Below are 15,491 nucleotides of genomic sequence, written 5' to 3' on the forward strand. Positions count from 1 at the left end.
TACAATAAATCCTTGTTGTTTATTTATTTTATATAGTGGTGTGTATCATTAATCCCATACTTCTAATTTAGTCCACCCTTTCCCCTTTGATAACCATGTTTGTTTTCTACGTCTGTGTGTTTGTTTCTGTTTTGTAAGTAAGTTCATTTGTATTTTTTTTAGATTACACATATAAGTGATATCATATAACATTTGTTTTTCTCTGACTTATCTCACTTACTATGATAATCTCTAGGTCCATCCATGTTGCTGCAAATGGCAATATTTAATTCTTTTTTATGGCTGGGTAGTATTCCATTGTATGTATATACCACATCTTCTTTTTCCATTCATCAGTTGATGGACAATTAGGTTGCTTCCATGTCTTGCCTATTGTAAATAATGCTGCAATGAACACAGGGGTGCATACATCTTTTCTAACCAGTGTTTTGTTTTCTTCAGATAAATACTCAGGAATAGAATTGCTGGATCATATGGTAGTTCTATTTTTAATTTTTTTGGTTGGGGAGGTAATTAGGCTTATTTATTTATTAGAGGAAGTACTGAGGATTGAACCCAGGACCTTACGCATGCTAAGCATGCACTCTGCCACTTGAGCTATACCCTCCCCCCATCTATTTTTAATTTTTTGAGGAATTTCCATACTGTTTTCCATAGTGGTTGCAGTAAAGCTCCCTTTTAGATAGAAGCTTGCACTCTCCAGTGGGTTCTAGTCCCTACTATCATCTATTGTTTTACACCAGGTCATCTCTTGTTACTCACCTAGACTCTGTAGCCATTTGAGTTAGCAACTTCAAAGGTTTCTTTTACATAAACCACAAGCCCATAATACTATTTCCCTAAAGTCACTAGATAAGGCATTCCCTAGTATAGGGCCTAGAGCTTCCATGTTCAATACTGTAGTCACCAGCCACATGTGGCTCCTGAGCTCTTAAAATATGCCTAGCCTTGTTACCGACCTTGGGTCTGGCTGCTCACCACTTGAAAATCAATACTGAGAGGCAATTGTTGGTGGAAAGGAAAGCTGCTTTCAATCAGAATGCTGACAGTCTAGGGAAAAGGTGGACTCATGTCCCCCCAAAACGAACTCTGAAGATTCTGCTCAGCCATGAAAGTTTTTAAAAAGAAAAAGAGAAGTAATCTCAGCTAATCATTGAGATAGGGGGTCAGAGTCATTGTTGCCATTCCCCACTTCATGCAGGCTTGTGGACCTCTTGTGATCTTTCTTTAGATGCTAACTTGTTCACACAGTTTGTTTACAGTTTTTTCTTGAGATTACTGAAGGGGAAGCTAGGGAAGAGATCCCTGTGAATTACTCGTTCTTCATTTTTACTTCTTTGATCTAAGGAAAGAACCAACAGGTCTGGCAAGGTATCGTGCGATCAAAAGCTTCAAAAGGTGTGCTTGGCCCAGAGATGAGTAGAGCATGGGGGTGCCTGGTTTAAAAGTCATTACAATATAGCTTTGCTAAAGTGACAAGAGAAGAAGTTTCCTGCAAAGAGCTGCTTACAAATCACCCTGTCAGATATCATTCCATTTCTATGGGATTATGGCAATAGTCCATCTTCTGTAACTGCTTCATGCTAAGAAAGGGCATTGTGGTCTTACGGTGAAAAGATATCTACACGGGTTTGAAGCATCTCTTTGCTGATAGTTTTAGTTGCCTGCTTACATATATGGGCAGAACAAGCTACAAGCTGTAATTATTTTGATGTCCACAAAGATATAGATTATTTTGAGCAACAGCATTAATCCCATTCTCTTAAGTCCAGTTCTTGGAATTGTGCTGGTCATAGATTCATTACAGCTCAAGAAGGAGCAGCTTATGTTAAGGCTAGTCTGGTCATACTGCAGTTAGCTTTTCCCCTCTGGTGGCAGTTACAGTATCTGTAAAACAACTCAGGAGTGTGCATCAGACACTGAGTCTGTGACTCTCTTGTCCTAATCATTAACTGCTTGAACCTGCTCTTTTGTGACTCAGGCAGGTCTGGAAGATGTCAGTTTTTCTACAAACAAGAGGCAGGGACATAGAGGGTCTTTATACTTGGGGGAGCTCCACCCGCAAGGTTCTGCTCCATTCCAGCCTGAATTGAGATGCTCCATAAACACTGGATTTTGAAGACTCAGTATGAAAAAGAAAAAAAAAAAGTAAAATATCTCATTAATAATTTCAAAGTATTGATTACATGTTGGAATATTTTGAACACGGTGAGTTAAGGAAATTACTAAATTTGTCATACTTTAAAAAACTGGTTACTACACATTTTAAGTTGCACAATGCAGCTCACAATGTATTTCTATTGGATAGCACTTGTCTAGACTATGAGAACTATTCAGGGGCTTGGAGAGAAGAAAATGAATTCTCCATTTACTATTTTTATTCTCTATTTGTTCTTCCCTGTTTTACTCTCTTATAACAACTTTCTTTACATTTACCTCTGTTCCAGTTCCTACTCAATCAGTCTGCATTTACAGCTCTCTGAGAGCAGAGAGAAAGCCCTACAACTAAGTGTTGAGTCATCAAGTGAGGATGTGTCCACAGAGTTGCAAGCAACAAGTGCGAACTTCACATAACACATCAATGCAGCCCCCTTCCACATCTAAGGCCAAACATCTGGCTTACATTCGATTTAAAAACAAAACAAAACAAAACTACCACACACACACACACCCATTTTGGTCGGGCCAATTATTGGTGGGTGGGAGCCGTCAAACTCATGGATGAACATAAACATTTCTGTTAAGTCAAATAGCAGTTACAAACCAGGGTTGGGTAAGAACGGATGAAAATTTCCTGAAGTCAGGTTAATGAGGAGATGGAAATGTCAGTTTCTGGCATGTTCGTTCCATCTCTACTACACACGCAGAAGGAAGATGCTAGGAAGACGGAACTTCAGCTAAAAGCGACACTGCTCAAGTTTGAGGCACTGGGAAATTAAGGCCACATTCCTAAAGCTATTCCAGTGTAGAGTTCGCCATACTAACTTCCTGAGCCCAAACCATTCTGCTTCCTGCCGGCAATAGTTTTCCGACTCTCCCGCCAGCTCAAGCTCCTTCACCGCCCTCGCCCACCTTCCGACCTTCCCGGGCGACCGAAGAAGCGCCTTGCGGCCGCCATTTTACACAATACTATCGCGAGATATACTTAGCCTTCTCGAGTCTGACTCATTTACTTTCTTGCAAGAGGCTCTTCCTGGCTGTTCTCGCCGTAGCTGAGGAAAGTGTCGCGAGAGCTGGTTGCCTTGGCTCCCTGTAGCTATAGCAGCCGCGGCGGTTAAGGATGCGGCGGCAGAAGCTGTGAGTGCGACACCCTCAGGGGGGCGGGGCCGGAGGTAAAGGGGTGCTGGGGGGTAGCGCCCAGGGAGGGGGTGGGGAGGGCCGGGTCGCGGGGGGAATGGGCCTGAGTGTGACGTGTGGGGTAGGACCCGGGTCCAGTGGGTATAGGGACAGGGCGCCAGTCTGCACTAGGGCACGCGGGGAGGGCTGGAGCTGCCGGGAGGTCCAGGGGGAGGGACCAGGGTGTAGTAGGGTTCAAGGGGCAAGGGCGGGAGTGTGGAAGGGTGTGTGTGTGTTGGGAGCAAGAGGTTTATGGGGACTCAGAATTGGATAAAGAGACAGGGCTACACCGAAGAATAAGTGGGAAGAAATGGGGTACAGCGAGAAGGAGGGTATGTTGAATGGGAGCCCAGAGGTTGGGCCCGGTTTGCTTTGCCCTGGCGGAGATGAGGGTGCGGTGTCAGACCTTCGTAGCTTCCTGAGGTCCGGCTGAGGCTGGTCAGGGACTGCGCGCTAGGACCTAGGTCCTAAATGGCATGGCGGGAATGGTGGCGTCCGGGACCTTCACCGCACCCTCCTCCCCTTAGCTCCTTGCAAAGAAATTCCCTACGGACTCTGAGCCTGAAAGGAGGGTCCTGGTGAAATAGTATTAGTTGGAAAGGTTCTTTCGCTAGAGAGACTGTGAGTGGGATAGTGAATGATTGCTGCTCTGAAATAAAGTGTGGGGTGGGGGCGGGAAAGAGAAATTCTTGGAAAAAAAAAGACTAAGACGCGCTTCCTCTGGAGCGTATTGAGTTGGAAGAAGGGGGTGTGTGCTATGCTCACGTTTCTTACCAGATTCATTCAAGTGTAGAATTCCTTTACGGTGTACTTATGAAATTATATATGCAGTGTAAAATCAGTTTAGATGATGCAGTGAAAGAATGTGCAGTACGACACTTAAACCTTTCACGAATGTAATTTAAAAACTAGTAAAAGTGTTTCTGTTGCAGCAGCGGCAGGCTGAACGCTAGGGATAGTTTTACATACTTGACTGTAAAACCTAGTGTTCTGAAAAGTGTGCCTATTCAGGTTGTTTGGCTTTTAAGAAATGGATGAGGTTTTATTTTAGGAGACAGAATGAGTTTTTAATATCAGTCAATCTGGAAATAAAAGAAGTCTTCCAGGACTGAAAATCACTGAGAGGACAAAACATTTACTCTTTGAGTCTCAAGGTCTGTTTTCTAGAGACAGGTTTGGATCACTTTGCTGTTAATTCATTTCTAGTGATAATAGTGGCTTTGATTCAGGCATAAAAATATTTGTCCATTTCAGTCTACAGATACAGACTTTCTGATAATTTTTTCTCACTAGCTTTTGTAGGTATAAATTTGCAATGGATAAACTTCTCTTGATTATGTAACTGGATTTTTTCCATGTTGAGGTTCACAAATTTATTAGAATAATGGATTTTAATCCTTCTAGAGCTAGTCTTGATGTGGTTATCATTGAACCTATTTATTTGATACGTGTTAGATTGAAACTTTTAATTTGTAATGTTGGTAGCTAAACTTCAAAGTAGAATTGCTTTTTTGAGGCAAGATAAAGCTTTATATGGTTGGGTCCAAAAGATTTCTCCATGAATCCATTAAGGAGCGTTACTGAATTCTTATTCTGTGTAGGGTACTGTGTAAGGCATTGTAGGGGAGAGGGGGGAGATGAATTCATTCATTTATCTATTCAACAAACATTTATTGAGACCTATTTTGTGTCTGATTACTAAGTCTTCAGGATACAAGTACAAGTAAGCCTTGCTCTCTGCCTTGGAATTAGAGTCTAGGAAAGGGAGAGTAATAAGAGTAACAAATCATTACAATGTAGTAAACATAATACATATATAAACACAGGCTTATGAAACCAGGTTCTGGCCCTGAGGAATTTACACAGTAGTTGACAAGAAAGTAGTTAAAAAGGAAGAAATTTTTTTAAAAATTACAAATTATTGGACAAATTCTATTCTGCATCAATAAAACACATATGCTTCTCAGAAGAAATAAAATGGAAGCTTGAAGAGAAAATTCATGGGTCAGTTCATAATTTAATAGTCTTTTTAAAGTACTGTTTTAAAATATCACTGAACATTCTTAAGCCAGTATTAATAATAAGCATAAGCTAACATTCATTGAGTGATTATTAATGTGCTAGGCGCATTATCTCATTTTATCTTCACAGCACTTAATACTCATCAGCTGGTGCTAATACTTCAATTTTAAAGATAAGAAGACTGAAACTTAAAAAATTAAAGAGTTGCCAAAGATCACAGAGCTAGTAAGTGGCAGATTAGGGACTGGAGTTGAAAATATATGTGATTAGAAACCTAGGCAAGATTCCTTTCTTTTAAAGGAAGGGAGCCTTGGAACCGGTAGAGAGCCAGATAGTGAAAGTATAATTGGTCAAAAGACCAGAATTCAATCTCTGTGTCTTTATTAATAGACTTTTCTCCCTCAAATATTTACAGTACATATAGGAAACTAATTTGAATATTAGCATTATGGTAAATATGAGGTTTGTATTGTTGGACAGAGAATTGAGTAAATTACCCTATTCATGTTGTATATAATTATAGAGGGAGCTATGCTTGGGAAAATAGTTGTAACAAGCAATTGTTAATATGTGTAAGCTTCCAGAAAGTGATCATAACAGTGGAAATGGTTATCTATATTCATATATAGGACAGATGTTATTACAACAGACTAAGGGATTTAATCAAACATTTTTGTATACTGCAGTTTGTTTTTTGGGGTTTTTTTTTGTATTGAGAAAAATGTGTATATATATCACATGTATTTATATATTTGCTTTCCCACTTTTTAAAAAAATTTTATTTATCTGTTTATTTGGGGGAGGGGGAGGTAATTAGGTTTACTTATTTATTATTTTTAGAGGATTGAACCCAGGACCTCAGGCATGCTAAGCATGCATTTTATCACTTGAGCTATACCTTTCCCCCTGCTTTCACACTTTTAAAACTCTATATTCCAAAGTCCAAAATCTGATTTTCTGGCTGAAATTCAAATTTTATATCTTAGTACATGGTTTCTTTAAATATCTAGGTGAGAATAGGAAATATCATGAATGAAGTGTTGATACTTGATTCTGGACTTAGCTGAATGCTTAGAGATCAACCGGTTCAAGCCATTCCTTTTATATTGAGGAAACTAAAGCCTAGAGAACTTTTAAATGACTTACCCAAAGTCATCCAGCTGCAGTGTCCCAGGTGTCCTAATTTCCAGTTAAGTGTTCCTTTTACTGTACCACATTGCCAAATTATATTTAATAATTGCTGTATAGAGAGTTATAGATGCTCTTAGCTGCTTTTAGGAAACTGATGTTGTCAGGAGGCTGCAATAGGTGACAGTACAAACTGATTACTTGTTTCCCTTATACTTTACTTATACTCCTACTTATACTTTGGATGAATGCATTCAGATGATCTATTCAAATACTTCCTACATTTGGTTTGTTGTATTACTGTTTTATTTTCTGTGTCCAGCTGCATTGCTGGCCCATTTTAATAAATGTTTATATGCTTTAGAAAAAAGTAGAGGGGTACAGCTGTGTTGTAATACATAATATTCTTAAATATATGCAAATTAGAAGGTTAGTCAGTGAATTTTTCCATTGAGTTGACTTTCTGCATCAGTGCCTCATCTGCATAGATTTTAGCTAGAATAGCATGTTGGTGTGAATGAGATTCTCCTGTTTTCTAACACCTTTTAACTAAGTGGGCTGGGTGCTCATGTTTTTTATGTGAGTTATTTTTGAGGCATTGAGACATTTTTCCAAGAAAGGTTTAGAGCAAGAGAATGAATTGAGAGGAAGAGCCTTGAGGGGTGAGAATGGGAACTTCTCCAGAAGGGTTGAAAACTGAAAGCAGTTGATGGTGTAAAGAGGATAACAGTATAAAAGCATTTAACTCTCACCCTCCACAGGAGAGCCTGGAGATCTTTTCTTCTCCTTTGATACACATGGCCTCTGGAAAGTTTCTGTCTATCCACTGGGAAAAAGTATTACTTTTTGTAAAATGAAAGTATTTCGTTTTAGCTATGTAAATAGACATTGAACAAACCAAAAACAGTTTATTCTACATGATAGGTAGAATTTTAAATTTAAATTTCCATTTCTTTGATTACTTGTGAAATTGAACATTTTCCCATATTTATTATTTTTATGAGGCATATAATAGAATAAGAAATTTCACAGAAATATGAACAGCCCATAAAAAAAAATAAAAAGATACTTAAACTCACAAGTAATCTGGAAACTGCAAATTGAAACAAAATTTTTTGTTGGCTTCCCTGTTTATGTCTTTTTTAAAACATTAAAAAAATGTACAGATGTTTAAATTGTATATTTAATTTAAAGAAAGAGAAAAAAGAATACAGTCTTTAAAAAAATATTTCAGATAGAGGCTAAAAAGCAAAGCTTCTCCTTCCAGAACTATTCTGTTTGGTGGATTTTTTTCCAGTTCTTTTTCTATGCAATATATGCAGTTTCTATTTATAATTTATATGTCTATTTTTAGCTTTTAAAAATCACTGGGTGATAATATAATTTTCCTGCAGTTTTTTTTAACTTAGCAATATGCTTTTGTGATCTCATCCTGTCAGTACACACTTTTTAACAGCTGATTGTATTTCAGTTTGAATTTCTGTAATTTATTTAACTGTTTCTTTATCTATGGACATTTAAATTGTGCCACATTTTTGCAATTATCAACAATGCTGAAATGGACATTCCTTATTCTTGTCTCTTTTGCAAATGTTCTAGAATATCTCTAGAGTGATGCTTAGACTTCCTGTTTAAAAGGTATACATGTTTGTAGTTTTGAAAGATACTGCCAGTCTGCCCATCAATAGTCTGTGTACCATTCTCCATTCTATCAGCAGTTTATGAAAGTGCCTCCAAGACTTGATATTATCAATCCTGTACATGTTTGCTAATATAATAGGCAAAATTTTTTGTTTTAATTTGCAGTTTCCAGATGACTTGTGAATTTGAGTGTCTTTTAATTTCTTTATTGGCTGTTCATGTTACTTTCTGTGAAATTGCTTATTCTGTTCATTGCCTACTTTTTTTTTAGCCTATTGATAAACAAGAACTCTTTATGTGTATGTAGATACAAATCTGTATTTTTAATATATATTGCACATATTTTTTCCAGTATGTTACATTAACTGTAGTGTCTGTTGATATACTAAAATGTATCTATTTCTTATAGGTATATCTTTTTCATAATGGTTTCTGGACTTTGGGGCTTGGTTAAGGATGCTCTCTCCATCCCCAAATTATAAAAATATTCTACTGTATTTTATTGTAATACTTTATTAGCTAAAAATATTTAGCTCCTTAATCAATCTGGAATTTATTTTTGTGTGTTTTATGATGTACTTTTAAAATCCAGAAATATGTAATTCATTGATATTTCCTGTCCTTTCTTCACTGATGTGAAATCTTATCTCCATCAAGCTCTAAACTGCCATATATACGTAGGTATGTGTGTTTGTTCCTGACTTTCTGCGTTCTTTTCAGTTGATCTGTCTGTTTATTTCTGGGCCAGTACCACCCAGTTTTAATTATTGCTGACTTACAGTATGTTTGAAGGTCAAGTCCCCTCTCAGTCTTAGAATATATATAATAACAGATTTTTTTTGTTCTTTCAGAAACAGCCTTTCAGATTTCATTACAAACAAAAAAGATCTGTTGAGATTGTAATTAGGATCAATTGCAACAAATTAATTACTTTATAGGTGAATTTGTATCTTTACAATGTTGAGACTTGCCATTTAGAAACAGGATATTCTCTTTATTTAGTCTTCAAAAAACCCCTTTCAAAAAAAGTTTGTAGTTCTCTTCATATTGGTCTTGTACATGTCCAGTTTCTAGGTATTTTATGGCTATTTGAAGTTGTTATGGCAATTGGGATTTTTTACCTTAAGACACTTTAAAAATTGGTTATTGCTGGCATATGGAAAGCTATTGATTCTTCTGTGTTGGTCTTAAGTTGGATTATCTTACTAAATGTTTTTTAAAAATGATCTAAATGATTTTTCAGTTAATTCTTTTAGATGTTAAAGATAGTCATATTTTCCAGCTGTTCACGTCTTTGCCAAACTTCATTTTGGTGAATGCAATTTTTTCTTATTTTGACACGTCTTAAAGCTCTTTATAGTAAAACTATTACCCCTTTATCATACAGGTAGCAATTTTTTTTAGTTTGCTGTTTGTTTTTATGGGAAACCTCTTGACGATTAATGGGTAAAACACTAGAATGGACTATTGCAATGTTTTGAAGTTATCTTAACACTAGGAAAATTCTAAGAGGATTAGAAAGCTTTAGACCAAGTCTGGTGGATAAAACTATGAATTAAAATGAGAGGAAAAAAGCCCACATCTAAGTTCAAATGCAATTTGAGTAGAAAATTCAGAAACTCTTTCAGTCTTATTTATAATGATATGCCATCTGAGTTAAAGGAGTTGAATTTAAAGTTGAGGAGATGATAGATGAATAAAGTTGATCAGGTTGAAAATCCACAATAGAGTGTATAAATAATCATGATGTCTGATATTTAATCATACATATGGAAGAAACTGATTTTTCTGGTTATTGTTATACCTAAGGGGAGAAAATAAGTCTTTAGAAGCAATGTCCCCTCACAGCTCTCTTCTGAAGGGAAATCCTGACATGTGGACATTCCTGAGTTTAGCACTGAGGAGGCTGGCATAGCATGGGCACTGGAATCAAACAAACGCTGGTTCCCATTTCAGTTGTCCAGTTATTAGAATGGTGATCTTTAGCTCACTGTTAATATCCTCCTTTGTAAAATAGCGTGCTCAAAAGTGATATATCCCATTAAATAACATCATCTACTGCTCAAAATTGCTATTGCTGTACAGCTCCATTATATGGTACAAACATTTGATGAATGAGAAAGCGTGCTATAACTTAGGGGGTCTGAATTCATATGTTTGCTGCTGAACCATCAGTAACACCAGTCAGATCAGGGGTTAGGAGAACCAAGAACCTAGGATTAGGACGACCACCTGGAAGTACCTAGAAGCATGTTAGATGTGCAGAGTTAGAGTCTGCATTTTAACTAGATTCCCAGGTGATTCATATGCATCTGAAAGTCTTGAGAAGCGGTGATCTAGTATGCAGTATCTAAAGGAATGTGGTAACTTCAAGCTCAAAGCAGCAGGAGTTGAGATGAGAGGAGCTATAGAAAATTAGGCAGGTGGTCGCATTGTGTTTCCAGATGATTCATGTATTCCCTGTAGGACCCTCTCAACAAGCTGGGGAATACAAGGAGCATCTTTCAGGGGAAAGGGCTAGTACGATCCTGGTTGGGTGTCTGGTCACCAGCCAAGGGGTTTGGCATCAGAGCAATAGCTTTAGCCTCTGCAGGAATCTAGGCTAGCTGGGCTGTTCATTATGGAGGCCACATGTAGCTATTAAAATAAAGGTAAAAATTCGATTCCTAAGTCATGCTAGCCACATTTCAAGTGCACAGTAGTCACATGTATTTTACTCTATTGGATAGTACAAATATAGAACATTTCCATCAGTGCAGAATTTCTGTTGGACATCACTTGAGAGGAGTAGGCAGAGATACCAAGATAGGATGTCAGCCTTAAAGGTTTCTCAAAATGTCCAAGTATAGTGGGTAGAGAAAATCGATGGATTGCTGGTCACACGTGGAACCCCGCATCCCATTCCAGATCGTTTGTGTTCCTGATAGCTGCTGATAAATTCCCTGTTCTGTTTAGGTTTGAGTGTGCCTGCAAGTGAAGGCATCAGCTGAAAAGTAAGAGGACAGGAGCTGACAAGGAAAATGTTCTGGGAGCTGTGAGTGTTAAGTTAAGGGATTTTCCAGATATAAAAGAAATTGCTGAGCATGGGGAAGAGTAGGAATGGTTGGGTATGGAGTTGGGAAATCATATGAAGTACTGAAAGGAATATTTAGCTGCTAGAAAAACAATATTGCTCTTAGAAGAAATAATCCAGAAAGTAAATTCTATGTCCATGTTAATGCTAAGCCAGTCAGCAACTTAATCACATCTTCACTAAACTTTTTAAATTGTTCTATCAATATTAAAATTATGGACACTTTTTTATGTTTAATGAGAATTAGTGGGAAAGTAGAATTCACTTTGAGTTTCACTTTTTAGTCTTTCCTCCCCAGAGAATATATATATATAGAAAGAATTACCCAAATTTTATTTATTTTTGTTTCGGGGACAGTGCCATCTAATAAATTTGTAGATTATTTTTCTCTTTTTTATTGATGGTTTATATCAGGCACATATGAATATTTATATGATTGTAGTATGGACAAAAACGTTTTTAATCTTCTGTTACTCTTTCAGAGTTTTCCTTATTTCTTCAGTTTGGCTGTGTAAATGTTCTCTATAGACAAGTAGCATTTAAGAAAAAGCCATTACATTTGTTACTTAGATTTTTGCATAGAGAAAATATAGCCCTGTCATTGTTGGTGTGGAAGTAATGAACTTTTCTGAAATTCATGTTTCAGTGTTTTAGCACTTTCTGTTAACAATACCTTCTTGTACCATGTTGAAAGCAAGAAACATATTCCAAAAAAGAATGTTTTCCAAATAGCATTTGAGTTTTAGATGAAAACAGAAGCTGAGGATAAGCCTATACTCTCTGAAAAAAAAATTACATATATTTTAAAATTGAAGTATAGTTTATTTACAATGTTATGTTAGTTTCTAGTGTAAAGCATTGATTCAGTTATACATATATGTATGTTTATTTTTCATTATAAGTTATAAGCTGTTGAGTATATTTCCCTGTGCTGAACAGTAAGACCTTGTGTATCTGTTTTATATATAGTAGTGTGTATCTGCTAATCCCAAACTTCAAATTTATCCCTCCCCTTCGTTCCCCTTTGGTAACCATAAATTTGTTTTCTATGTCTGTGCGTCTGTTTCTGTTTTGTAAATAAGTTCACTTCTATTTTTTTTAGATTCCACGTATAAGTGATATCATATGATATTTGTCTTTCTCTGTCTGACTTAGTTCACTCAGTATGATAATCTCTGGGTCCATCCATGCTGCTGCAAGTGGCATTATTTCATTCTCTTTTATGGCTGAGTAGTATTCTAGTTTGTGTGTGTGTGTATGTATATGTGTGTGTGTGTGTACATCCCCCACATCTTTATCCAATCATCTGTTGATGGACATTTAGGTTGCTTTCATATCTTGGCTATTGTAAATAGTGCTGCTGTGAACACTGGGGTGCGTGTACCTTTTAGAATTAGAGTTTTCTCTGAATATATGCCCAGGAGTAGGATTGCTAGATCATATGGTAACTTAATCTTTAGTTTTTTAAGGAATTTCCATACTGTTTTCCATAATGGCTGTACCAAATTACATTCCCACCAGCAGTGTAGGAGGGTTCCCTTTTCTCCACACCCTCTCCAGCATTTATCATTTGTGGACTTTTTAATGATGGCCATTCTGACCAGTGTGAGGTGATACCTCATTGTAGTTTTGATTTGCATTCCTTTCATAATTAGTGATATTGAGCATCTTTTCATGTGCCCATTGGCCATCTGTATGAAGAAATGTCTATTTAGGTCTTCTACCCATTTTTTTGATTGGGTTGCTTGTTGTTTTGTTATTGAGTTGTATGAGCAGAAAATATATTTTTGTCAGTCTTATTTTGACCTGTGCATAAGTTCATTTTTTTCCTAAGATATAAAAAGTAAGTTTTTAAATATAAAGCTGGAAGGAAGTCAATGGCTTATTTGTAATTCCCAGAAGAAAAATTGTTCATTTTCCCCTGAGAAGAAAATTTTGAGTAAATATCTTTTAGATAATACAGTAGTTTCATAGTAGATTTGTAGAAATATTCATTCCCTATAGAAACAAAACTTTCTCTATTGGTGTGTCTGACCTGGGCTCAGCTTGTTTTCCTGTACAGACCTATTTCCTTTGGTGGTGTATCCTGTCCTGGATATTGACACCAGTCAAAGCTGTCTGGTGCCAAAAGAAAACAAATTCCTTGATCCTTTTTTGTTGTTTCTTTCAGCCTCTTATTTATCTTTACTCACGGTCATTGAAGACCAGAAAGGTATTTGTGAACAGTTGAGAATTTTATCATGGTGTTCCTTCAGTGTTGGGGAACACTAGAGAGAAGCAATATCATTTTATTGCTTCTTATCCCCCTTCGTGGGACCCACTAGGTCTAAGGAAGCTTCTAGTTATTTCATAGAATTGAAATAAAAAATTTTGTAATTACAAAGGTAAGTTTTAGACACTTCACAGTTTCAGGGTATTTATTGATCTTGAGAATACACGTTTAAATTATTTATGCTTTATCAATCAAGACCAGTGTTTAATTTACAGATTGCCACATAGGAAGTTATTTTGAGTAGGAAATCTGTTTGAACTAAACTCTGGTAGTGATTTTAATTAGGCAAAGTATAGAAGTCTGATTTAGAATTGTCTTTTCCTATACCTCCTCTAAAAACTCATGAAAAAGAAAACAATAACTCCTTTTTTAAATTCAATTTGGAGTTCTTATTTCACCATGACTTTCATCCTTTTTATGTCTTCTACCAGTAGATCTAAGCATCTGCTTTTAAAATAACAGTTTTATTGAGGTATAATTCATATACCATACGATTTCACCTATTTAAAGTACATAATTCAAAAGTTTTTTACTAAATGTTCAGAGTTGTACAACTGACACTTCAATTAATTTTATTACATTTTATCACCCCAAAAAGAAACTGTATATCCATAAACAGTCACTCTTCATCCCCTCTGTTCCTTAGCAACAACTAATTTATTTCTGTCTCTATAGATTTACCTATTCTGGACATGCCATATAAATGAAATCATAAAATATCAGTATGTGATCTTTTGTGACTGGCTTCTTTCATTCAGCATAATATTTCCAAGGTTGACTCTTGTTGTGGCATGTATCAGTATTTCATTCCTTTTTATGGCTGGAAGATAGTCCATATTCCATTGTATGAATATAGCACATTCTATTTATCCATTCACCAGTTGATAGACATTGGCTTGTTTCTACCTTTTGGCTCTTACGAATGAGACAGATGAGCTGCTTGGGCCACAAAATAAGGATACTAAGGGTTGTGCAAGTGCAAAATTTAAGGAGGCACTCACTCACTCTCAGGGTTGTACAAGTGCAGGATCACTTGATTGACTCTGAGAGTAAGTGCTTTCTTAAATTTTGCACTCGGAGCTTCAAGTGTCCCACCATAGTCTTGGCAGTGGATTGGTTCTCCTGGAGCTTCACTGAATACCAGCCACTTTAAAAAACTGAGTAAAAATGTACTTTGCTCTTGGCACTTTCCTCTTCAACAGTGTTCAGTGATCTTCCTTTGACTATCAAAGACTGACTTGTGATTTGTGATTCTAGTTTTATTTCTCGTTAGATCCCCACTGTTTTATCATTTCAGCCTAAGCTACTTTGTATTCCCTAACAAGTCAAAAGCTTTTCTGTTATCCTGACTTTGCCCATGCCATTTTTCACCTAGAACTGATACACTGAACAAAAACTATTTGTGATGGCATAGATGAGGATGAACCAACTGTTTGAGCCTATGGCACTAATCTTGTTCAGATTCCAGTTCCCAAGTATTAGAAGTAGTCTCCTTCCTCTCTGGAGCACAGATATTTTTCAGGAAACCAGTTAGGAACTTTCTAATTAGGTTTCTTACTCAGAATGTAGGAAGATACGTGTCCCTAGTCAGGACAAATTCCATAGCTATTGGTTCAAATTGTTCTTTTTCCTGCATTTCCTACAACTTCTTCAAAGTGCTTTGCTCCTCTCACTGAGTGCCCAAGGGGATTACTAACATTATGCAACTGATTTGTTTGTGCCAACCTCAGAGATAAAGCCATGCAAATTTGAAGCCATTAAAAAATAAATAAAATCATGTCATAATAATGCATGAACATTGGTTAAAACTGAAATAATACTTAAAGGCTTAGAAGGAAAAACATCATTCTTTTGCCCTACCCTTCCTTACCTATTTGTGATTCTGTTCTTCAGAGAATTCTTAAGTGTTGACTTTTTTTTCTGTTTTACCTTCATATATATTTCTAAATTATATGCTTCAACTGCTATTTCCTACCTTCCCTCCCCCAGTACACACACACACACACTTTCTCTCCCAAT

General features: G+C 36.6%; 1 protein-coding gene and 1 long non-coding RNA gene across 16 annotated transcripts in view; one reads left to right on the forward strand and one right to left on the reverse strand.

Annotated features, from left to right (window-relative positions):
• LOC140699312 (uncharacterized) overlaps positions 1 to 3,302 on the reverse strand; it is a 20,714-nt gene extending 17,412 nt beyond the window's left edge. Inside the window, exons 1-2 of the long non-coding RNA XR_012077372.1 lie at positions 3,174 to 3,302; positions 221 to 369 (exon numbers count right to left, since the gene is read on the reverse strand). This is a non-coding gene — a long non-coding RNA (uncharacterized lncRNA). The remainder of the gene's footprint in view (positions 1 to 220; positions 370 to 3,173) is intronic.
• Positions 3,189 to 15,491, forward strand: part of USP54 (ubiquitin specific peptidase 54) — a 120,253-nt gene continuing 107,950 nt past the window's right edge. For 12 of the 15 annotated variants that reach the window (XR_012077368.1, XM_072971300.1, XM_072971309.1 and 9 more), the window contains exon 1: positions 3,189 to 3,297. The gene's annotated coding sequence lies outside the window, so the exon portion shown is untranslated. Of the gene's footprint in view, positions 3,333 to 3,398; positions 3,419 to 3,584; positions 3,669 to 15,491 lie in introns of those variants that run through there. The other 3 variants (XM_072971306.1, XM_072971308.1, XM_072971305.1) reach the window with 3 other exon arrangements.

This window comes from Vicugna pacos, chromosome 11, assembly GCF_048564905.1.
Source record: "Vicugna pacos chromosome 11, VicPac4, whole genome shotgun sequence".
NCBI lineage: Eukaryota > Metazoa > Chordata > Mammalia > Artiodactyla > Camelidae > Vicugna > Vicugna pacos.